The sequence below is a fragment of the Manduca sexta genome, chromosome 20, assembly GCF_014839805.1.
Source record: "Manduca sexta isolate Smith_Timp_Sample1 chromosome 20, JHU_Msex_v1.0, whole genome shotgun sequence".
Classification (NCBI taxonomy): Eukaryota; Metazoa; Arthropoda; class Insecta; order Lepidoptera; family Sphingidae; genus Manduca; species Manduca sexta.
In genome coordinates this window covers 15,452,349-15,478,683 of record NC_051134.1, presented here as the reverse complement: position 1 = coordinate 15,478,683, position 26,335 = coordinate 15,452,349, and the positions used below count along the sequence as shown (strand labels likewise).

Below are 26,335 nucleotides of genomic sequence, written 5' to 3'. Positions count from 1 at the left end.
AATTAGGGATCGATACTGATGTCAAAAATGCAATTAGTAAAATTTTTGTCTGTCTGTCTGTCTGTCTGTATAACCGTTATAAAAACAAAAACTACTCGACGGATTTTAACGAAACTTGGTACAATTATTTGTCATACTCCTGTGCTGGTTATAGTATACTTTTCATCATGCTACAATTTATAGGAGCAGAGCAGTGAAGGGAAATGTTGGGAAAACGGGAGAAGTTACTCCATTCTTTAAGCTTCCGTCGCGTGTGCAACCTTAATGGTTAAAGCTACACAGAAATCATGAATGACGGAAATGTTCTCCTTAAAATTATGTAAAAATATCCCACGACAGCATATCTTTTATGTCTATCTTTTATGGTTGACTCACAATAACACGTGTAACTCCCGATAGCTTAGCAGTTCGAAGCTTTCTCATTATATTTGTCTACTCTTACGTTTATAACACTCTCAGTCATCCCTAATAAAAAAGTTAACATTATTAAATATTCCATAAAAAGGATCATAGAAATCGGTATAGAAACACCAAAGTTATACATGAAATACGCTAATAATAAGCCATCATGCGTGAATACTGAATCATGCTATAAGGATTATTTTGTATATATATAAGGTCGCGAACGCAGGCAGGCGGCTTGCTTGGCACCTAGAGGCTAGCGAATCACCTAGCGAGTAGCTTCGTAAAACGAACATTCTCGAACGTTCGCGACCGGCTCCATTTTTGAAGTCCGAAATCCACGCGGGCGAAGCTGCGAGCGGAAGCTAGTAACAATATAAAACTAACGCGAGAAAAAAAAATTGCTCTCGATAAATTCCACTTTGAATATGGAATACTTGAACAACGAGGACTGTATGGCCTAATCTACCGTTGCTGGTAAAAGTAACAGTCTATGAGGCCATTCAATATGACGCATTGTTATTAATTGTATAAAGGTCAATGAAAAACTAAAGACGATAAACGCTATATGCCTCGATGCAAACATATTTTATGTACACTATTCGGCACAATTTATGTCTGTTTTTAACTGATTTTCTTCGAGGTTATCGACTAACACACGACGTTTTAATTAAAGGTTATAAATCTTTTCAAAAACAATAAATATACTAAACCATTAACTTACTTACTTCGGGAATAAAAATAAGTCCTAATATTTTATTTCGAATTTTAAAATGTTTAGATTAAAATGTATAAACATTTAATATCCTATGTGAAATATTGTGATTATATTTGGACGTTCATTAGCCAATCAAACAAAACCTTGAAAGGATTTGAACGTTAGACACATATACATATATATAAAGTCTTAGGAAAAATATCTGAAAAATAATAGACGGTGAAAACGGAAAAATACTTTCACGTCGCGCATCACACCGCGAACAAAAAGCCAATAATTCTTAGGAACACCTGCTTTAGCTACGTAGTACATTTTATTGCGGTACGAAAATTTAAGTTACTTATAATGAAGTTACGTTAGAAGGTTAAGTTAGAAAGTTCAATGATGATAGTACAGAACATGTGATTGAATATTAAGATTAGAGATCAAACGCTAAGAATGTAGGTACGTGATAAATGTAGGAATTGATTTCCCGGAAATGCTATTCTATAAAACATGATGACACAAAACAAGAGCTTTGCGCATATCGGTAATATTCTGACTGATCCAACTATAGCTGAGTAAGTATATCATCAGAAGATGAAAATACAATTCGGCAGAATTAAATGAGTGTAATAAAAATATAATAATGAAAAAAATATTAGAAACGCTAAGTTAAAACTAAGGTAAAACAGCGTTTGTAAGATCGTTGTTAAAATATTATTTTAAAAGATAGAATCTATCCAACACTAGAACTATTAAAATAGAAAATGGATAATTATCTACTAATAATTGGATTAAGATACTTATATCCCGCTAAAATAATACATTTAAACAATGGCTTTTCTTTTCCCACAAGCGGCAATGTTAAATAAGTCAGAAGATTGATTTTAAAGTAATATGAAAAAAGTATGCTGTTATAATATTTACTCAGAATTACAGGATACAGGCATATCAGTTAAAAAAACTGCCTGCCAGATAAAAAATATTAATATTGTTTCAATAATATTGTCCGGTTTCGACAAATTAAGCGAAGACAAGCTTACACGTGTTATATGTATCAAGCCATTATTTTCGTCTACACCCGACTCACTGTCTCATATTTTATTAAGCATGGATGTTACTACGAGATTTCACGTTAATTTTAAGTAGAGTTGTATATTATATAGTTGAAGCATGTGATTTTATACTTGATGAAGAAAACGTATAAAATACATACCTACTATGTGAATCAAAGGCGTTGCAAAACACGGGATATAAAAGAATTGTTTTAACAAATTAAGTGTATTCAATTACCAAAGCAAATAGGCATATACAATTATTACAATCAAATGAAATGAAAATATAAATAAAATGATTATAATAAATCTGTTTGTTATTTTTAAATAACAAACTGAAGTAGGCGCAGGTCACTAGTATTTCACTAGTATTGTGTTGAAATTTTTGGTATTTATATTTTCGCATAGGTTTTCGGCGAAAGTGGCGCGAATCTGCATACCAAAAGAGGATAGCGAGATCCCCAGAGAATGGGGCGAACAGATGCGCTGAATAATTAACTCTTTGAACTCGTCCCATGCGCCTGATGAGCAGCCCGTCACCTCAACGAACATGGCTGTAAGCCTATATCACTTTACCCTCTGCCATGTCGCCCCTCACCGTAGTACATTTTTTAAATTAGTCAATTAGACTGTACAACTTTCATACGTGAAATGGTTAATTGCTTTTATTTCGACAACGTTTTATTTTTTACCCCCGTCATCCCACGAAAAATATGATCTTTTGTAATTAAAACCGGTTGCAGTCCAAGAATTAAGCCAAGTTAGTTTAACTTAACTCGTATAACTGAGGAATTTACACATAGAATATAGCTTAGTTTACTTACAAGGCTACACAGTTTATTGTCTGTACAAAAGTGTAGGTAAACTAAGTGTGTGTAGGTATGTAACTAAGTGTAGATAAAGTATTAAAAATATGATAACTATGCGAGCTATGCTAAACCATGTAAGGTTTGCTCTGTCTGGTCTGTAATCCACATAAAATTATAAAGTTTAAAGGGTGTCTGATATTTATATCGTATTTGATTAATAATGAATAAGAATGGTATTTTAATAAGCGATGGTTATATGGGCAAGTTACTACGAAAAGATAAAGTTGGCTAACGCGTACACACTTATTAAAGTCAATAGTCCAGATCTAGAATACCTATCCAACGTTATTTAACATTAATCAACGTGCACGTCAGTTATATGCCTTTATCCGAAATATTCAGCAAACAAACACGGTGAATGGGAACGAAAATTGAGGCCTTTCTGTTATTCTATACGTTAAGCCCGGCTATTTGAAAACGTGACTTTTGTTCGCTTGTTTAGGACTTTTTCAGTCATGAGATACTGTTAAGGCTAAAATGAAGCACAAAAACTATTGTAAAACATTTTCTTTGCGAGTATAAATAAATGTTTGAAATATTAGGGATATAGGTGAGGAACATTTTTTTATGAATTATATTAAGCGCCGGTGGTATTTAAACATACCTAAACAAATTAAAATATGCATGTAAAGTTTTACATAGAGTATAAAATACCTATTTATACCGCATAAATATGTGAGTGAATATAAAGAACGGAATTGTATAGGAGCTTAATAGCTTTCTTATAGAATTGAATTACATGCACGTAGTTCAGCTCTCTTATAGTGCCATTGCGGAATGTGGTAGTTGGCAGCATAAAATGCAAGTACTTGTGAGTTCCATCGGAAAACATTATTAGCTACACTGAAAATACTTTGTTTACGATTCAATGCCTTGAAACGGTTCATTAAACAAAGTGTTCGCTGAATGCACAACTGATGTATACATCACTTATAGTGTATGTAATACAATTGTGTGTCATTGCAAAGCTTTGGTACGGTTCTTTTCATTAAATAAATAATATATAATCATATTGTAATTTTCTTTCGTAAGTTTAGATCAGTGTGAAAATATTTATTATAATTTACGTAATGCATAGTGTGAGAGTTCACGTAATGCATAGTGTGAGAGTTCACGTAATGCAAAGTGTGAGAGTTCACGTAATGCATAGAGTGAGAGTTCACGTAATGCATAGTGTGAGAGTTCACGTAATGCGTAGTGTGAGAGTTCATGTAATGCTTAGTGTGAGAGTTCACGTAATGCTTAATGTGAGAGTTCATGTAATGCTTAGTGTGAGAGTTCACGTAATACATAGTGTGAGAGTTCACGTAATGCATAGTGTGAGAGTTCACGTAATGCATAGTGTGAGAGTTCACGTAATGCGTAGTGTGAGAGTTCATGTTACTTAGTATGAGAGTTCACGTAATGCATAGTGTGAGAGTTCACGTAATGCATAGTGAGATTTCACGTAATTCGTAATGTGAGAGTTCAAGTAATGCTTAATGTGAGAGTTCATGTAATGCTTAGTGTGAGAGTTCACGTAATGCATAGTGTGAGAGTTCACGTAATGCAAAGTGTGAGAGTTCACGTAATGCATAGAGTGAGAGTTCACGTAATGCATAGTGTGAGAGTTCACGTAATGCGTAGTGTGAGAGTTCATGTAATGCTTAGTGTGAGAGTTCACGTAATGCTTAATGTGAGAGTTCATATAATGCTTAGTGTGAGAGTTCACGTAATACATAGTGTGAGAGTTCACGTAATGCATAGTGTGAGAGTTCACGTAATGCATAGTGTGAGAGTTCACGTAATGCGTAGTGTGAGAGTTCATGTTACTTAGTATGAGAGTTCACGTAATGCATAGTGTGAGAGTTCACGTAATGCATAGTGTGAGATTTCACGTAATACGTAATGTGAGAGTTCACGTAATGCTTAATGTGAGAGTTCATGTAATGCTTAGTGTGAGAGTTCACGTAATGCATAGTGTGAGAGTTCACGTAATGCATAATGTGAGATTTCACGTAATACGTAGTGTGAGAGTTCACGTAATGCTTAATGTGAGAGTTCATGTAATGCTTAGTGTGAGAGTTCACGTAATGCATAGTGTGAGAGTTCACGTAATGCATAGTGTGAGAATTCACGTAATGCATAGTGTGAGAGTTCACGTAATGCATAGTGTGAGAGTTCATATAATGTATAGAGATTTAGCGGTGAAGCAAATGCGATCTATTCGTAGATAATGTACTATTGTGATTGTGATCTAATGGACTAATGTACTACTACATGATTATCTGTAGTTCTGTGCATAATAATATAAACGGAAGTCATACTTTAGCTCCGCAGTAGCACAGAAACATTTGGCAGTATCTACTTGTTAAAAAAGGTTATTTTTGGATATCTGCCCAAAATTTACTTTTCAAGTCCTTTTATTTCTTTGTCTTCAAACTAGGGTTATAGTGGTTAATGTTTTTCGACTTAAGTAACAAACATCGAAGATTTGGCACCAGTGACAATGGATGAACTACATAGCTATATCTAATTGGCGTCACTACTCGGTGAATTGCAAACGACCTATTTAAGTAATAGTATTGTGTTAGCTTAATAAGGAAAATAGGCCTCAGAAGAAGCGTCACAATGAATGACTACTCAATTTTGCCGTAATTAAGATTACGTTTTGGGCCATTTGGAACTTCCACGTAACAACTTACAGAAATATAAGGTAAGTGCCAAATTATAACGTAATTTATACATGAACCGATAAACGGGTCATCATTCATTGTATTTAAGTGGGTATGCGGAAATATACTAATTTGAGAAGTCATTAATATAAATTCGCCGCGTAGGTATGAGTACTCTTCAGTCAGGAGCCTAAATGAAAATAAAATATTTTACACTTTAGCGTGGTGTTTTATAATTAATTTTGTATGACTATTACCAAAAAACGCGAGATATTTCAAAAATGTACGTGCCATGGTTTCTCTGGGTATATATACCATTCGCTGTATGTATTTCTTTTATCACACACGAAACTTAAAATCTGATATGTTTTTTTTTAACGGCTGATCCTGCAGTCAACACCGAGAGTAACCTGCGAACGGTATACTGGTTCCTCCCCGGCTTAACGACTGCAGGGCCAGGAGGAAAAGGAAAGAGGAGAAATAGGGGAAAGAAGGGTGAAGGAAGAGGAAGTAATAGGATGGGCGGAGAGAAGAGGACGGAAATGTTCAACAAGTCCCTATCAGACCCCCCATATGAACTTGCAATCATGGGGGTATAGACACACTTTTGTGTCTAGGTTCAGCAACAAATGTCCCCCATGCATGGGCGTGCATTCGGTGTGGAGACCGAGCGCACAAGAATTGCCTCAGGGGACATCTGATATGTTAGGATGACAAACTCAGTGCAGTGCATTCTGGATTAAAGTTTATGAGTCTTCTTTCATCATTGAGATGTTTACAAGAGTAGGCTAATACCTGCCATGAAAGTATCTCAATACGAAAACAAAGTTACGCGGATAACAAATGCATGTAGATATAGGAAAAAATAACACAACTTTGTAATTTGTTTATTATTAATTTGACTTTATGTATTTCGAAGTGACTTTTTACTTTTCATACTGCGCATCATATTAGATAGAATATTAGTACTCTCGCTTGTGAAATAAATTCGCAATTGACCACTAGTCATCATGACATACATCTATATTTAGATGAACGTAAAAATAAACGAGCAATGCAACGTACAAGAAAATGAATTTATAATTTTTTAAACACATTAGTCACTGGACTCTTTTAAATGTTCGGCAAATAAATAAAACAGTACTTTAAATAGAACGACTTGTTTAGTCTTGTGTTAATAGATCACTGCTAGAAAGTCACGTTACCTTACTACGTTGTAAGGGGGAAAACTTGATGGATTATCCATATTTACAAAATATTTCCGCTTAGGTATTAGGTTCAGATCTTTGTCTAAATTCAATCAGGACGTGTTATTACAAAATAACAGATAAATTCAAACTTCATAATATAGTTGTAAAGCCGGCTGAGCTACGCTCATTTGAAATAACTCTTCAAGAAAAATTACACAATTTTATAAGCTGATCCTTCCGCCTAAAATTTTTATTTCGTTGTACTATTTGTAAAAGTTTATTATACTGCTGCAATGGTTAGTGCCACATATTGTTAACTGTTGTCTGGATAATTTGCTATGAGACTAGAGTTATTTTTACAACAGATCCTAAAAATTTTGTGATGCGATATTCACTTTACAATAAGAGCTGCAGATGGCATATACCCAGCATTAGCTCTTAGCTTGTTAATAACTTACGCACACAAAACCGTAGTGATATCGTTAACATATTATGCGTTCTGTAGAGTGCGACATGATTGGTGTGGTGAGGTGCAATAGAGGTTATAGACATAGCTCGGCACCGGGTACATAATGCTATTTGCATCGATCCGAGCACTTGTGTCGTGAACTATATTATCTTCATTTATTATAATTTGTCAAAGAAACAAAGTGATTTTTTTACATTACGTAAAGTAATACGGAATCTATATTATGACTCAAAATAATACATAGTGAGGGTAAACTTGTAAAAAAGAGATAATTTAACCATGGATTACCGAAACACTTGATAATTTAATTTTTAAAGTGTAATAATTATGTCTGATTGGTCCAGTTAGTAAATTGTATCTCTGCAAAGAGGTGGTGTCGCCAAATACCTACTCAAATACAAAACCACACCCGCTGACTTGTGCACTCACAGTTTGGTGGTTTCTTCCACTTTGGCTCGAACCAAAAAGTTTGGGAAAGTTTGAAGTCTTGTTTTGCTGCAGTATAAAGCTATGAATTACTTTGGCACTACACGTGTATCCTCTTACCCATAGTATGGGGACATTAAATGGAGTGTGAAGAAGCGATTAGGTATTCGTTGTAATAATATTAACTAACGAGATATACAATGACTCGCTAGCCATGTAAATATAATTCGTGCACCTCTTGGGTCATTTACTGATCAGTTTTATTTGAAAGTTAAGCTATGTGTTTCTTTCTCTCTCTTATATTTGTATACATTGTATGTCAATAACATGTAACAATATAAATAAATATAAATGATAAAACTACACGCATTAAATGATCATAATAATAATAAACATTTACTCATTACCGGTTCTAGAGCGAAATAAATAATGGAAATAATAAGAAATCTAATTTTAACGTGCTCATAATAGCCTAAGCGAGAGTGGGGACTCATTAACGTTTATTCTTCTGAAAAGAGCGCAAAGACACAGTAGAAGGTACATGGGCGCTATTCATATTTCTGTTGGCGCTTTTCAATTCCCTTATACTTCATTGTCCAGACAAATCTGTATTGCCAGAGAAGCAATAAAAACTCTGTGATATCGAGTGAAAAGAAGCCATCGCCAGTTGTAATGTCATTTTATGTATGGAGATAAGTCGGTCATGGGCGGTCTAGCCAACTTGGCAAGCAACTTGCCTACTGGTTAATTATATCGATCTGTGCTATCCAATCGTCTTGTTGCATTGTGTACGTTCGAGCATGTTTCCTGCCTTAATTGCTGTTATCACATAATTACAGCACCTAATATTAAGATAGTTAGGTTGGTTTCGGAAAGCACGGAGAGGTTAATTACCGTTCCATAGTAATGTAAGGAATGCTAACAATTTCACTAATCGCAAACATTAGCTACTTCAGTAAGTATATGACAGTAATATGTAGGTACAAATGCATGATTACACCCGTCACAATTTGACGTAATGTTCCATTATAGCATTTTTATAAATATTTGTAGTTGTAAGCTTCAGTCAAATGTATTTTTTCTAAAAAAGACGCAATCAGTTTTGCCAAAAAAGAATATTTTGGATTTTTAATTATAGTTTCTATTGTAAAAATATTTAATACATTTTTGAAGCTGAAAAACTTACTGGGCCTAAGGATCATGGTAAAAGAATGTTTATATTTTTTTAACAAAGTCCTTATAAAGTTTAAACCTCAATATAAAATTTCGATTATCAAGATTCTACATGCGTCCAATTTTGTGCACCAGAATTAACATAACTTACGAACGCTTTCGTAACACAAATTACTTAGTCTGGCCATAAATACTGTTACACTTAATTATAAAAAAATATTACATTTGAATTTCGAATCTGTCATTTTTATACGATTGTTCATTGTGTTTTCTCATTTTGGCGCCAATACATTGTAAAATATTTTGCGATATTAAAATGGTGTGGGGTGATAAAGAGAACCGAATCGCTGTGATAGCATTACACAAAGTAGGTATGGAGCCAAATGCAATTTTAAAACTCTCCATACACTTGGTATTAGTAAAATGTTTGTGTACCGGGCTATTAATAGGTACAATGAGACCTCCTCTGTTTGTGACAGAAAAGATCTGGCCGTCCACGTAGTGTTCGTACGAAAAAGGTGGTCAAAGCAGTAAGGGAAAGAATTCGAAGAAATCCTGTCCGAAAGCAAAAGATTTTATCTCGGGAAATGAAGATAGCACCTAGAACCATGTCGCGTATTTTAAAAGATGACTTAGGACTTGCAGCCTATAAGAGACGCACTGGCCATTTCTTAACTGATAATTTAAAGAAGAATAGGGTGGTAAAATCGAAACAACTACTGAAGCGGTACGCAAAGGGAGGTCACAGAAAAATTTTGTTTACGGATGAGAAAATTTTTACAATTGAGCAACATTTTAACAAACAAAATGACCGTATTTATGCTCAAAGCTCTAAGGAAGCTTCCCAATTAGTCGACAGAGTGCAACGTGGACATTATCCGACTTCAGTGATGGTTTGGTGGGGTGTTAGCTATGAAGGAGTGACTGAGCCATATTTTTGTGAAAAAGGTATCAAAACATCGGCACAAGTGTATCAAGATACCATTCTTGAGAAGGTAGTTAAGCCCCTTAACATCACCATGTTCAATAACCAAGTATGGTCCTTCCAGCAAGACTCGGCGCCGGGTCATAAAGCTCGGTCCACGCAGTCTTGGTTGGAATCGAACGTTTCGGACTTCATCAGAGCTGAAGACTGGCCGTCGTCTAGTCCCGATCTTAATCCGCTGGATTATGATTTGTGGTCAGTTTTAGAGAGTACAGCTTGCTCTAAACGCCATGATAATTTGAGTCCCTAAAACAATCTATACGATTGGCAGTGAAGAATTTTCCCATGGAAAGAGTGCGTGCTTCTATTGATAACTGGCCTCATCGTTTAAAGGACTGTATTGCAGCCAATGGAGACCACTTCGAATAAGCTTTTTATATTTTTAATTGTTTTATATTTATGTATTAAACTGACACACTGTAAAAGTAATAAATGTTATTTGCAGTTAACAATTTTCTTTTTTCTTTATTACAATATTTATGGCAAGACTAGGTATAATAGACAAGATTTCAGTCTTCTTTCGTAGCCAGCAAGATATTACGTAAATCGGATAAACTAAAGAAAAAATTACAGATATTTCACGCAACTCATGGCTTGTGTAAGTTTGAGGGATAAACAAAACTATAAAACAAGAAGAGATAGTTTTGTAGGTCGAACTTTCCTCTAAATAAAATATATGTAAGTCGAATTTTTATCATAGTAACAAAAATCTAACAATATGGTAATGGTAATGCTGTATCGCTGGCGTTCAATGTGATAAGTGAAATAAATATGAGAGCTCTTAATTACCTAAGGTTTTAAAATCTTAAGTTCATTATATAATAATTAATAAGTAATTATTATCAAATTCAGCAGTCTAAGGGTTATTTGTACGGAAAATTTCTACCCTGCAGGAGTCGCGAAAAAGAAATTCAGATTCATCTAGAGATTTTCACATTGATGAATATAAAACACTTCGTATTGAGCATACTTTACATATTTAATTTATGGATATTATTGCATTAAGGATTAATTTTAACAATATAATGTAATAAACAACAATCAACTTAGTTGTGCGTAATATACGCTTAACTAACTGAGTACCACCACAACCACATAGTATACGCATAATTAACTGAGTCTTGAGAGCCCAACAGCCACCGAATTCAGCCAGCCCTTCAATGGGTGTTGATTAAATCATGCGGTTTAATGACTGTTTCCCAACTATTCATTTTAAATTTACTTAAAGATATACTGGTCGACTAACAGAAAACACACATATCAAATTTTAGGAGATAAAATTCTATCAGACGTATTCTACAGCTTTATACTTTGTACATTTACATATCAATAAACAAATTGTCTCGTTTCTGCACTACACAAATAATACGAGAATAAATTTCAATCGTGGGATAAAATGTAGATATTCATCACAGAAAGTATAACTGGTATGAATGTAAAAGTGAGACAAATTACCAACTTAATAGATATATTTGAGTGTCAATTTAAATTCGTTTGTATTGTATTTCATCCGACAAATAAATTTTATTTCATGATGGAAAAATCGGCTCTTAAACAGATGAATAAATAACACAGGCTTTCAAGCCCGAAGTAATTGTCGAATCAATAAGTCAGCTCGCTGATTGGTGTTTACTTCGCAAAAAGGCCAGCGTTCAGACGTAACGCCGCATTTGCAAAATTTTAATTGTATACAGGTCTCTAAAATATTTGGCACAATAAATATTTTATAATTAGGAAATTTTTACATTTATGCGCCTAGAGTAATGTTAAGTACTTCATAACTTTGTATAACAAAATACCCTTTATTTAAATTTTATTATTTTTCACATGCTTCACTTTGTAATTCCACAAAGTAAGTTAGTCCAGGCGTTAAACAATACTTTAAGTTGTAGCTCTGTTGCTTGACACGTTTACGCAATCATCTGGACGAACAGGACAATAAAAAACTCATTAAAAGCGTGATAAACTATACGCAGAAAATATCTTAACCTTGTTATAATTGCGAAGTATATGGTTTTGATCTAATTATATCCTTGTTTCAGGTACAAGTTAAAGCTAAAGCGATGGCTTATTTGTATCTAGGATTCATAAGGTTAAAGAAATGTTGAATAACTCATACTCATCGTATTACGTATTTGATACATCTGTGAAGTAACCAAACATATTTTACTAGTTTTTTTTCGATATTTACCGCCAATGTCTTCACATAACTTTCTCAATGTTCCATATTCTTCTTCTTTACTTATCCTATACCAATGTATTAATATCGCAATATTGTATCAAGCATGTTACAAAGATATTTAGCTTCATTATTACTACTGATAATGTACGACCACCCCATGGTGCACACCTTTGGGAGTCCACTCCCAGACACATGTTAGAGAAATCCACCCAGTGTCCCTTTATAATTCTCACGACTTCATCCGACGTAAGATGCAAAAGAAATTGTTAGAAACGAAACATGAAGTTAAGTTATATGTCAGCAAGCAGTCTTTATTCAAATACTGCGCCGAATACAAAAATTTGCCCAATAACCTTTAAAATAGAATTGCATATTGATCGCTGAAAATATTATTGGAAAGATTAGTTACGAATACAATATGGACCATGTTTGGTTACGAAATTGTAACTTTGACCTGTACCTTCCTCATAAGTATATACAATATGTACAATGTACGTACATGATAAATAGTATCTTTTTCAGGTTTCATATTTAAGGAGTTGTAACATAATTCTATTTTTAAGTCTACGGCCTTCGTCAGTGCGTCTGTCTGCAGCATGAATGGTTCTACATATTTTTATCAATAACAGGTAGCGTTTTTCCAGAATATTTTCACAGAATATTATGTTTTGTTACAGTAGAAAGCTTAACAAAAAATAATATAAACAGAAACGTGTAGGTATACGGAACCTGTATCCATGTTTATCTTTAATCACTTTTGCTTCCCTCGGTGCGGGAGCCCGACTCGCACTCAGCCGGATTTCTCATAAATCATAATACAATGGATGAAGCATGTTGCGAACTTGGCGCATTAGATTAATTTCTATATAAAATTTACTCAGCAATGTAAGTAAAATATTAAATATGTATAAAAAAAAATATGTATTTCGTCGCATAAATAGAACGCTGTATAAAAAATATATTATCAATATAATATTATGATGAGATAAATTGGACATTGAGCAGATGATTCTATATGTAGTAATGTTTGATTAAGTTACATTCGCGAAGACTATAATAATATTATTACGAATTTTATGTTATTAATTAAAGAAATTACAAGAGTTTGGCTATACATGCTATACCTCATTAAAAACGAATAATTTTCCTACAGCTCGTACATTATTTTATGGAGCGTATTAGATAAGGCAAAGGCTCACGTGTGTAACTACGAAGAGTTAGGCATAGGTGCAGCTAGTACACTCGCGGTTCTTCGAGCTTATTTCCGTCCGACCCGACGACGTAATAGAGGTCGAATCTATCGCCATATCGAGCCCGAATTCCAACTCAATTGATTATTGAGGTATGGTATTCAGTTCGAAAAATCATAAATTTCGATTGCCTGACGTGAGAAATATAACATGTAAGAAAATAAAATCAAAAATTAAAATTTTCATATTTATATGACGGGTTAAATTATATCGGGCAATGTTCCTCAGTTCAGTTATTTTACAGTTTAACTAAAACTGTCTCATTGTTGACATTCCCTGCTACCGACAATTATTATTCATTAGTTCGGTCTCAAAGTGTCCTTTCATCAGACACGACTTGGCTCGTTATGCCTTATTCAGACTGCTCCTTATGTATATTTTAATAAAAGGCCGTCTGGCAGTGAAAACATTCTTGAAAAAAAGAACCGGCCAAGTGAAAGTACAACTTGCTCCCAAAGGATTTTATATTTTACAGTTTCATTTAAATAACTTGAATTATGATTGTGAAGAAAGAAAAGAAATTAAAAAAATCAGTATGTCCTAATATGCTCTAAAACATATTTAGTCTTAATTTAAGTACTATATCCATATATGTATACAAAAATCAATTGATTTTCGTTAGTCCCGCAAAAACTCGAGTACGGCTGGACCGATTTGGCTAATTTTGGTTTTGAATTATTTGTGAAAGTCCAAGGAAGGTTTAAAAGGTGAGAACCATAAATAATAAATAGCGGAAAATTCTAAAAACGACAATATCATTTTTCAATACAAAATGTTTGATTTGTTTAGCTGTGAAACATTTGATATCTTTTATATTTTTAGAAATAAAGAATTGTCACCTGGTTGTCAAATATTTATAAAGGTAAGGTCAATTATAATTCTCTTTGGGTAAGGTGCGCTAAATTTGTCTGTTTCAGCTGTAGTATGAGGTCCGATCTCTTTGGTTCATTTTGTTGAAATACGAAACATTTCAGAAATTAATAAAGTGTAGAAGTGACAGGTGGTTGTCGAAAAAAGATAACAAACAAAAAAATTAAGACTATAATTAAAATCTAAATAATGTAGATTGTAGATACAGCGTACAACTGAATAAAATAGGTATATTTCTTTTTTTTTAAATTTCTTCGTCGGTAATCTAAAAATTGGCCCGTAACTAAATTAAAACTAAACTATACGTACATCTAAACAACGAATGTTGTATTAATTATTAATATAATGGACATTGTACTACGTATAGAAGACGTTTCAGACGATTTTAAAGAGACCCAGGCAAAAATGCGACGTAAGCGGGAATGAATATTATGAGGGATAAGGAAAATAAAATACATCATGTACCAATTTTGTATAAGTATTGAATTATATATTTATAAAGTAGTTAAAAAGTCAAATGTAATATTGTATATATTTATAAATTACGTTACATCATTGTATCGTCTTAAGATTTTAACCTGGTTACCAGTCATTTTAGTCAGAAAGCTAGTTACGAATGCTCGAGCTCAAGATTATACATAGGTATATGGTATGTAATAATCTTGAGTTTTTATAGCAGTGTGGTTTATAGCCTTACTCATCACTAGCAAACATAACTTTACCGACTCATTAAAATTGGCGCAGACCGGTGCGGTCAGTTTCTACTTACTTTATCACTATGGCAACTTTATTGCATAAAGACAGGATTTATTTGGCATATGTTTTAAAAATAAACTGAATTCTTCCGCGTTAAACTATTTCGCTTTTCATAGCTTTCAGATAGCACACCTGTCCAGATGGCATATTAAACGTGCTGACGAATCGTATAAAGCGTATTAAAATCTATGAAAACATGACTCAAGTTGCAGACTGACGTAAAATGCAGTTTTAATGAAAAAGAAATGTTTATTTTTCCTCATTAGACAAATACTTAAGTACTATGAATTACTATACCCATTTGGCCGGTGTCGCCATAGTGGCGCGGGGTGGCCAGGCGCGGCGTGGCGCTGAGAGAGCGCGCACAAAGCTACATAACTCTGATTCTCTTCCCTTACATTTAAATAATTTGCATGAAATATGGAGTTGTTTTTGTAAGATTTTCGTGATATTTGGTATCTACCGTTAAAACTTTGTAGTCGACATTTAAATATGGGAGTAACTAGTGTATAGATTACAAATTCATATAAACTTATACTTATTTCATATGTAACCCGCTTTCATACGTGATACCAGAATGGAGTAAAGCTATAGGTTGAAGTGTATATAATTTTATAGGTTACAAACAAGCTAATTTACAAGCGAAATCAACCATAATTTAATCGGCGCATTTAGGTTTAAACAACGAAGTAAAATTTATAGAAAAAATGAGTAAAAGATTATAATGAGCCTGTATAGAATATACGCATATATGTAGTGCCGCAGGCCTCAGAAATATTTTCTCGTGAAAGTACGCGATATTTTCTTGTAAATTCTAGACAATATTTATGACAATTTTACGCATGACGTGCTAGCTCATATTTTCATATTTTATATACAATTTCAGCGCATTTCAGTGCTGCGATATATTGTTCTTATGATCTATCTTTACATATTATAAAACAAAGTTCCCCCCGCGTCTGTCGGTCTGATCGCGATAAACTGAAAGACTACCAATGCCGACGAAATTCGGTGTGCAGAAAATTTGAGATCCTGGGAAGGATATGGGCTAGTTTTTTTTCCGGAAAAATATAAAGGACGACTTTTATACCGCAAAACGCAAAAACATTTGCTCCTGGGCAACATCAACATTAACATTGTCATCGCATTATTCAGATAGAGTAAACGGCAACATTAAGTTACTTGTAATGGTGAGTTGCTGGTTGTCCTATGTAGGCACAAAGATTCGGAATTGTTGTCACCGTTACCAATAGTTATTATAAGTTTGATCACTTTTATATATCATTTTAGTTATAATATGATATGTAAAGTTTATTACTTTATGCCATAATTGTCATTTCGATTAAAAAAAAAAATACTTTATTTATCACGTAGGCGAACAAAGTTGCACTTATGATACGTCAAAACAAAGAATAAGAATAATTATTATTTCTAAACAACTATTAAAATTACTTATATAACTATGAACATTTTAAATTAGGGATAAAGTTTATACAAAAGACAAGGTACAAACCGAAGTAACCAGCTCGGGCTGGCAAGTAGGGGGAAATAGAAGGGTAACGCGTCGCGATCCTCACCGGCGAGGACATGAGCCCTAGCCTAGCTAACCTACCAGCCTTTCACTGGCTACCTAAGTGATGACTACCTACCCGAAGAAGAAAGGCAGAAAGAAACTCCGGGCTTTCTTTTTTGTCATCAATTGTTCAGTACTTCTTTTGTATTTTTTCCAAGTCTTTCTTGTACATAGTCACAATAGTTATATAAGCTAATGCACGCACATCACCGTTAACATGGGATAAGATGGAATCCAATCGACTAAACCTGGAGCGGCATAAAATAAAATTAGCGATAGCAAATAAAGTGAACATAGTTTGATATTTAAATAACGGCGTACAGCGTGCATTCGCCTACATTTACAAACATAGTTTTCAATCATGAGAAACGAAAAAAAAATAGTGATATTAAACAGGCAAACACAACATGATCGGGTGGTCGTCTTTCAAAAATTACATTTCATTAAGATATGATTATTTATATAATTACCATAATTTCAGGAAATATTACAAAAAATAATTCCTAGTATATATAAATTAATCTTATACTACGTGTGTACTGATATTATCGATTTTTTTAGTGTCATACCGAACTCGGAATATGGAGTGTAATGTTATGTGAACCAAATAATATTCCGCGTTTAGATATACTGCCTCATTTCTTATACATACACCCAATATGCTCTCGGTATCCGCATAAATCACTCACAATAGTAAAAACATTCGCCCTTATCTAAATATTGGATATAAATAAGCGCCTAGTTATAGTATCTTATTGACATAGTGTCGAGCCCTGTCGTGAATACAGGCGGCAGCATTTAAATGTATTTTTCAAAAGATTTTTTTGAGTTTGGAACGTGCTGTTTAGCCAAAGTCTCGGTAGATATCGGGATAACGAACAGGTTATTTATTATATTGCTCTAATATAATAAATAATTGTGGGCTGCTAAGTCTGTCTCTATAGAGAAAGTTAAATTGCGATACAACTAATCACTATCTTGGAGTTCTGGTCATAAGTTTTGTGGATTCGACCAAGATCAGCTTAAGTAATTGATTGAACTATTAAGTTTTCAATGTAATTAAATTAATCATATCGTTTGTTACCATAAATTGTTGTACTTATATTTAGTAGCATATTTATATGTAATTTATTAATTTTTGTCTAAAAAGGGAATTTTCCTGTCTTAAGTAAGTATACATTTAAAGCACACTTAAATAAAGTTTTTCAACATGGTGATATATGGAAATAGAATGGAAGTCTTTATGAATGAGTGTTAATTATAATTAGTTAACATCTCAACAGTACTTGACATCTTTTGAAAATGCCTGTAACAAGATTTCATTAAATTCAATGGCTGCAAATTATGGTGCGTGACTGTGACCGTCTGCGTCGTTTGGAATTTTATATGAAACCTGATAAGAGAAGTAAAGCAGATGATACGGTAGAAGAGCTGTGTTTTGATCTTATATTAAATTAGTAATATATATTATGCATAATTTTAAAGTCAATAAAATCAACGACTCATAACTGTTAAACGTTATTTTTCGATCTGCGAAGGAACAACAACAGCTGCTTTCAAAATCTAGATTTCTTTTTATAGTTCCTTGACTGTAAGTAGAAATACTATGTATACGAGTTGGATTATGAAATATTAAATCCAGAAAAACTGCCTAATATGGTTAGATATGTATATAGAGTTGACCAAATTGTAATGCACAAAAATTTTGCTCAGAAAGTATGCAATCTACAGGCATAAGTCGTTCGGGAGTAAATTGATTTATTTTTGTAGTGACTCTCCAATTAATAAAGTTTGGCAGCCCGCGTCGCCTAGGTTTTCGTTTTTGTCAACTCAATGCAAAATAGTTTTACTGACTTGCGAAATTAAGCCGTTTTTAATTTACGGATTAATTAAAAACGGTAATTGTCACATCATAACATGCAACCATTTTTCGCGGGGCAATAACGAGTTATCGCCACCGCCATTGAGAAGAGTGGTACGGTTATGTTAGTTTCATCGGTCTTACGACTTAATTCGACACTCAGGTATTGTATTATCCGAATGAGTATTGGGCTGAGTCCCTAATACTATGTGAATCTTACACCAGCATACCGACCAAAACCCGCAGTGACCTTCTTCGGTGCATTTGAGACGGACCCGGGAAATCCTTTCTTTAAGATAGGGGATATAGATACCTATAGGCACGTGGGACCGTGTCCCAATGGTATGACGTATTGCAGCTGTTCTCTGTACTAGGTTTAAAATACTATCGAAGATTAAAAGACGCTTTTGGCGTTTACAACTGCGAGAGATCCAACGCCCGAATTGTTGGCTCGGGGTCGCTTAATTGGAGTATGTTATCGGACAGTCTCCCACTGCTCGCCCCGCGCCCTCGCAGAGCCCTATTTATTCGCTTCTTACGATAGACTACTGAGTCGAAATTTTCCAGATGCCCTCGAACCATAGGGCACTTGCCACTCCCTACGTCTCCTCTAGCTAGAGGAGACGTGTTCAGCTCGGCGGAATCTTTCTGCGCATAAACCCGCTCCACAATTGAAATAATATTTGACGGATTTTATCGCGGTTTTTATATTATAATTTTATCCCAACGTTTCGAAGACTGCAGCCTTCGTGGTCACGGGGCGTACTAAGTGTTGGTCATCGGAAAAGTCAAAGTTACAATATCTACCTACATTTTACCATTAAACAGTTTTTTATTGTTGGCTTTGATTTACGCAAAATGAGCTTACAGTGCCTTGAAGTCCGAAGTGTCCGCTCCACGATCTACTTCAGCAGGCGGACGCTGAATCAATGTACTTAGGCGACAACGTCTTAAACCGGCGTGTGGGTCTGATGGAAATCGGCACCTTCTCCCTTACGACAGGGCCTCCGAAGGTAGCCTCTTCCGGGACCCGTGGCAATGAAGGAACTCGGTTTTGTTAAGGACAACTGTTTCGATCAGCCGCCGAATCATGTTCACCACTTGCTCAGTACCATACACGGCGAGCAGGAATCAGAAGATCTACTCTTACAGGCAATAAAATTGATATAAGTTACCTGCTAGCATTATAACTTCCTCCGCTTTCGACAGGTCTTCGGACAGCAATTCTTTAGGGGAGGCTTATGTTCAGCAGTGGGTTTTATGTGGCTAATGATGATTTAACCTCAACCTACTTATATAAAAGTATTAGATATGGCTAGTTAGCTACATAAAATTAGCAAATAATTCACTGTATTCTTTAATATGTTAAAGTAAGTTTTTTGCACAGTTCGAATAACACCTAGAGGGAATTTTATTCATGTGCATAATATTAAATACGAATATTTGTTTAAGTCTAACAAACATGTACAGAAAAACCTAGTAAACGCAGAAACTTTTAACGGATTTGGATGAAATTAGGCAAATAAGTGATAAAAACCAAGTCCCTAATATTTGACCTGTTGTTATCGTTAAAAAGTACATATTTAGACTTTAATCTCAAGAAAGCTCTTTCACGTGAGAAAAAACCGCGAGAAATACCTAGTTATTCATACATAGTGTGAGTACTGAGACATAATTGAAATGGAACGCGCACAAAGAGCGCTACTGAAAGTTATTCTGCACTTACCGTATGGACATCCCACCACAGACGTCTACGAGAAATCTGGAGTCTTATCTGTTAGAAAAACCTATCTATTACAATGCCTTAAACGTTACCACATAACTGCTCCTCCCATAGACAAAACCAAAAGAATTGATATTTGCTATGTCCCCTTAGTGCGTAGCCTGGCCGCAAAGCGTCATTATGATTTTCAAGGGCCTAGACTCTACAATATTTTGAATAAAAGTACAAATATTCGGGGTCTTAGTGACTACGAAGCTAAAATACAAATTATAAATTGGTTAAAATTACATACTTATGAAACCTCCGAAAACTTAATCGTGGCGTAGATTTATACTAAATATACCCACACTCACACACTCACACACACACACACACACACACACACACACACACACACACACACACACACACACACACACACACACTCACACACACACACGCACGCACACAAGCACACGCACACACGCACACAAGCACACGCACATACGCACACCCGCAAGCGTGTTTAGTTTAGACGTAATTTCTATGTTTATTGCCTTTGTTTTATTTTTACTTTTATTCTTTTTGTATTGGGCACATAATATTGTAAATTGTAAAGGAAGGTACTGTTATCCTAAAATACAAGTTTTTTACTTAGTTTAGGAAACAGAACTGCACAGATTTGTAACTAATTTTGTGTCTAATAAATAAATTATTATTATTATTATTATAATTCCCTACGTGAAACGTAATGTAAGTTCGTACTACACGGATCGATCGTACATTACCACGAAACATTATATTGCTGTTTGATGTTTCTGAACAACGATATTCGTGTCAATTGAAGATATTCACTTCAATTAATGCACGGAAAACATTAAGTATGGATTGAGCCAAAAGTGTTAAGATCCAAATCCCATATCCATTCTTTAGAATTCGTTGAATTCTAAAGAATTGATATGGGAATCTCGTGTGAAGGAACGTTGTTCCTTCGCACGAGATTCATCAATAATTTATTTCTACCTTTTGCGTTTCTTTTTATCTGAAATCTTTTGAGAAGATTCACTATATCTATAAGAGATGTACATATAACTATATTGTGAGTGCGAATTCTCACGGCGACATTTTCTTTCAAACTAGATTTCAAATTTTCCCCTCCCATTTTCTTGCATAAATTGCGGCAACGCACTCACAATTATACCTATGTGGAGGCTTGTTATTTGGGAGTTGGAGCACAGAAGATAGGCTGATATTCAAAGACCGAAGAATGCAGCATTTATGTATACGAAGATAAACATATATGGTATAATAAAAATAAAAGAGTGGCGTGCACAGAATAATAATTAAGTTTCGATAGTAAATTTATTTGAAACATTTTATGTATCAAAAAGAAAAAAAACCCTGAGACACTTATTGTTAAATTCAATAATCTCAGAAGGGTGAAAGTTTAAATTTCCATACTTAATTGTTGTTTATAGTCCCATAACATTTGCATAAAACTTATCAGTGTTTATTACGCAAAACTGTAGAGCAAAGATTCCCTTACATCGAGTGTGTTATCACATGGTAATAACTTTCCCTGTAGAATATAACCAAACGCGAAGTATCGCGAGAAAGTTGATATTAATATAGAAACACTTTCATTCAATCAACACTTTTATTATGAACTTTATATATAAATTTATTTAAATCAATAAAATAGGTTTCATTTATTTTCAGCTGCTGTTTGACGTTAACTTTTTAATTAGTTGACTACTTTTACTTAAATGGCTTAAATAAACAATAACTAATATAATTCGACCGTTAAAATAAGCCAACAATCCCGCAATATGAGACCAAAAGGGAATATTTCGCTCTACGAAGACAAAACAGAATCATTTGGGCGGATAACAAGCGTTGTTAAGAGCCATTGTTCCAACGAAGAAAAACATTGGAGGAATGGTTCGTTGAGGTTCATTTAAAGTTGTATGTTTTTTTGCAGTGTAGGAAAAGTCTATTTTAACAACAAACGATGTATGGTTGGTCATGTTAATTACTGAGTTAGTTTCAGCAAACTTGACTGTGGCGCAACGCACGGCAAAATATACTATTTAAGAACACATCGCAAGTATTGCTTATAAATTCCTGTATATCGCTAGTTCTTTCTAATGTTGAATGTGTCCATCTATGGATTGGAGGCATTTGGTTAATGTCATCACGATATCTCCTGTCTGTCGTAAAAGGCGACTAATGGGGCCACGGGAAGGTCGTCGGCGGGCTGAGGTAGGTGTTGTGTCCTTTGTACTTTGTACATACGTATTATATATACATCGTGTGACGCCAAAATGAGCATAGGTTATTAGGCTTTTAGTAGCGGCGTCAATAAGACCAGAATTGAATCTAGTTGACGCTCGGCGTTATTGTTGTAGAGGCAGAAAGTTCCTACGGCGTGGTGTTTGGAGCTTCTATACTTAGAAAATAGTTAGCTAGGTATTTCATGCTGGCGATAGTAAGCTAAGTGATTATCGCTCCAGGATACATCGAAAAGGATGGATCGTATTTTCCGTTCCAGATAATATCACTAACGGGTTTTATTATAACTACTGCGACATGTAGTTATCATGGAGACCACGCAGCGGTTCTCGGATATTTCAACTTTCCCTTGGGTTTTGGTTAATGTTTGGTCTTAACTGAAGGATCGATGAGGCTAACACAAAACACAAGGCTACCCATGCGTTACCCGTACCGGAGGTTACCTATTGGTAACCTCCAGTACGGGTAACGCTATTGCGTTGAACTTGTTTTTACTGCGAGAACAAAAAAAGGCAAATATCTAATCGATAACACTATATAATGTCCCATAGATTTTGCCAGTGGTTTCCCCGAGTAAAAGTCAATTAGCTGGGGAAAAGTTAATTTCTGGGTTATAAAGTAGCCTATAGATTTATATCGAAAAGAGTAATTATTTTGAAAATATCTGTATTATAACAATGTGGTGTATTTATTTAGTATAAACAGGTCAAAGACACAAGCACATAATGTACAATATAAGTTCAATTATTTTTTCATTAGCCGAGTGCAAATTTTATGCGCCATTCATTCTCAACTGTGTAACACCACGCATTGTCAGACGCAAGGTATCAAACTGGTAAACAATGACCTTTCCCGATGTTCCACATACAATATAGAGTCATAAAGCATGTGCTTCAATTCGCTTTGTAATCTTTGAACTGGTTTTTGATTGAACTTATATTTTAGAAAATGTGTCTTGATTTACGGAACAGTGCTTCTAATAAATAAAGGATAAATTTTTCCCGCTGCGGAAATTTAAGCCGCTTCTTGTGTTTTTCATTTAGTTAGATACTTCTCGATCACACTTTAGAGGTTGTTATAATTACATAATATATAAAGAAAAGTGTGATAAAGCCGTAGACCGTGGATGCAGGTCGACGAAAAAACGATGACCATATTGAAAATTATGTAACAAAAACTACAGAGCATGCTTACGATGAGTAATAATCCTTTAAATATTCTGAAGTCATTGTTAAAGTGTAATTAGCTGGTGTCAAATCAATTACAGCTGTATCTTACGAAAATTACTGTCAAGGGCGTCGTTGGCTACAGTGTTGTTGGTCTAATTTTAGAACATTTTGAATTTGCGTTTATGAGCGATAAACTAAATGAACGTGTCATCTACAAAGATGGATTGAACTTTTTAATGTATCCGCCATAAAATGTACCTACAGTAATCACGTGTCTCGGAAATGTATTTTGTCCGACATTTCTGTAGAAGCTAAACCGTTTTGAATGCATCAGTCCACTACCTGCCATGCAATATTCATGATGTCTCGGGATAAAGTCGCCCAAATCCCCGTTCTATAACCGGGTACTTACCGCCTATAATGTCTAAATCGGAAATGTGAATAAGTTTATACATTGTATAAGTATCTTGTTCAACGTAATGACAGTTATTCTTAAGTTTTAACAGTAATACCTTAAATGTAAATGGGCAAGTTTGCGTCACATCTTGAAATAAAAGGCAAAACTTAAAAGCTATATAAAATTTAAAGTTGCGTGGTGGCTACCAATTTACTTAATGAATGTGTAAATTATAAAAAGATATGCAAAGTATGGTAATATGCAAGTGTGGTAGGATAAATTGTTAAACGTTGTATACACAATGCATTTTTTATGTTTTTATTTACGACTGTTTAACGTCATGTGAAAGATATAATACATTGTTTTGTTTATAGTTTATGTTATAATCATTCTCTTTTTCTTTATTTAATAACACGTTAAACTACATTAAGAATTGAAGATGCGCAGAAGAAAGATAGAAAGCATAAAATATTAAGAGATTATCACATCTTCATATTCTTCATTCCGGGATCAAAATCCTTCAAACGCTCAAGGAATTAATCATAGTGATTGATTGTGATCTTACAATGTAAAAGAAATAGTGAATTGATTTTCATAAAACGTGTCTTATTTCGTACTTCTTTAAAGCTGAAATTAATGTAACATTAAAAATCATAGCTAAGTTGGTTTAAAGGATTTTAAGGCTGCCTTTTATGTCGTATAACAAAGACGCCGGTCATAAACTCTTTGTTATATTTTATAGTTGAATAAATATTACTTATCGGGTCTATTAAGCTGACTTATATAACTCTATACATATTATTGTGTTAAGACAAGTATATTAATTTTGCGTATTCCTATCGAATAAATAAATCTGTGTTTTTGGATATAGAGTGGTCTATTAATCAATCTGTATAGATGTCAGAATGTAAAAATACGATCTATTCTGAATTTGATTATAGGATTTCAGCTGTTACATAACAATCCAGATCTTTGCGATACGAGTTAAAGTTACAATACGCATGGACATTTAGTTTAACCCCTATTAATATTTATTTGAGGTGTTATTGCGCATTAATATAATTGAAGTTGAATGAGAATATTTTTTTTATGTAATGTATGATTATGTCATAATGAAAATTTTGGTAAGTTTCACGTAATTAAAGGTCTAAAAGGGCGATAGTTTGGTTCAAGAAATTATGTTTTAGTTTTGGAATTTGTAAGCAATTCTGGGACTATCTATTATTAAAAATTGTATTACATAATTAAGAAAAAAAAACATAATACAACTACGTAATAACTTTAACAAAACTATTATAACGTGTTCTTTGTGACGTAAAAGATTTTGTACATAAGCTATAGAGCTTCAAAGCCCTTTATTTTGACCTAAATAGCTTTATTAATATCTAAAATTTCTTAATTTTGGAAATATTACTTAGGTGACCGTTAACTTAAGATCGGTTTTTAACAAACCTTCCTTTTCTCTTTTTTTTTTTACATTTTAAACAGTATTGTGGCATACAATCAATATGGACAGAAATTATAGATAAAAAATTCTATAGACATTTTGCAATTTGGTAATGAAGTAATAATTCTATAATAGGTTAGTATTTATATTGATATTATGACTTTTTTCGCCTATGGTATTTTAAATAAAATATTTATTTAATTTGGAAATAAAATAACCGATAAGGAATCATCGTAAACAAAGAATAACGTGTTAGCACAACAAATTAATTAGTACTTCATACCGAAATAAATATCTGAAATTAATTGGCACTAGTTACCTACGCAAGTTAGTGCCGGGCTATTACATGTAAATACGTGTACATAATATAATATAGAGTATTAAAATAGTAATAAAAATTTACCTTCGCCGCTCCCGCCGCAGTATCGATTCCTACCACCAGCGCGGTCCCACCGGCCAACGGCCTCCACCACTCGCCGGTTAGCAAAGCAAAACAAAGAGAATAACACAACACACTCAGAACGTCCACACTATTTTACTTGTGGTCGGTAGAACCCGCATGGGTCACGATTCACCACAGTCAACTTTATCAGGAAACTTCAAGAACTAAAAAGAAAAGGCAGATGCTGAAGTCCGAATGTCCTCTGAAGTATCCAGCGTGAAAAGAAACAATTTTTAACGGCAGAAAGAGGGAACGCGCACCGCGGGAAAGTTACTTCGTTTTTCGCTCCTCCATCCCGTAGGCGCGGACCGGGCGAAAGTTTTCAGCGTAGCGTTGGGAGGCGAGTGTGCTTTTGTTACGCAATTCACTGCAGCGCCAGTCCGCCAGGGGGCAGCGCGCCGCCTAGTGGCGCAGTGGCGGGCATGCGCAGTAGCACTCGCCGCGTCGCTCGGCCGCCTGCTGTCGCCCGTT

At 34.3% G+C, this 26,335-nt stretch overlaps 1 protein-coding gene across 2 annotated transcripts in view; it reads right to left on the bottom strand.

Annotated features, from left to right (window-relative positions):
• Positions 1–26,250, bottom strand: part of LOC115449240 (glutamate-gated chloride channel) — a 79,191-nt gene extending 52,941 nt beyond the window's left edge. Inside the window, exon 1 of one of the 2 annotated variants that reach the window (XM_037440737.1) lies at positions 25,826–26,250. The gene's annotated coding sequence lies outside the window, so the exon portion shown is untranslated. The remainder of the gene's footprint in view (positions 1–25,825) is intronic. The other variant, XM_037440738.1, reaches the window with a different exon arrangement.
• Positions 26,251–26,335: the final 85 nt, after the last annotated feature.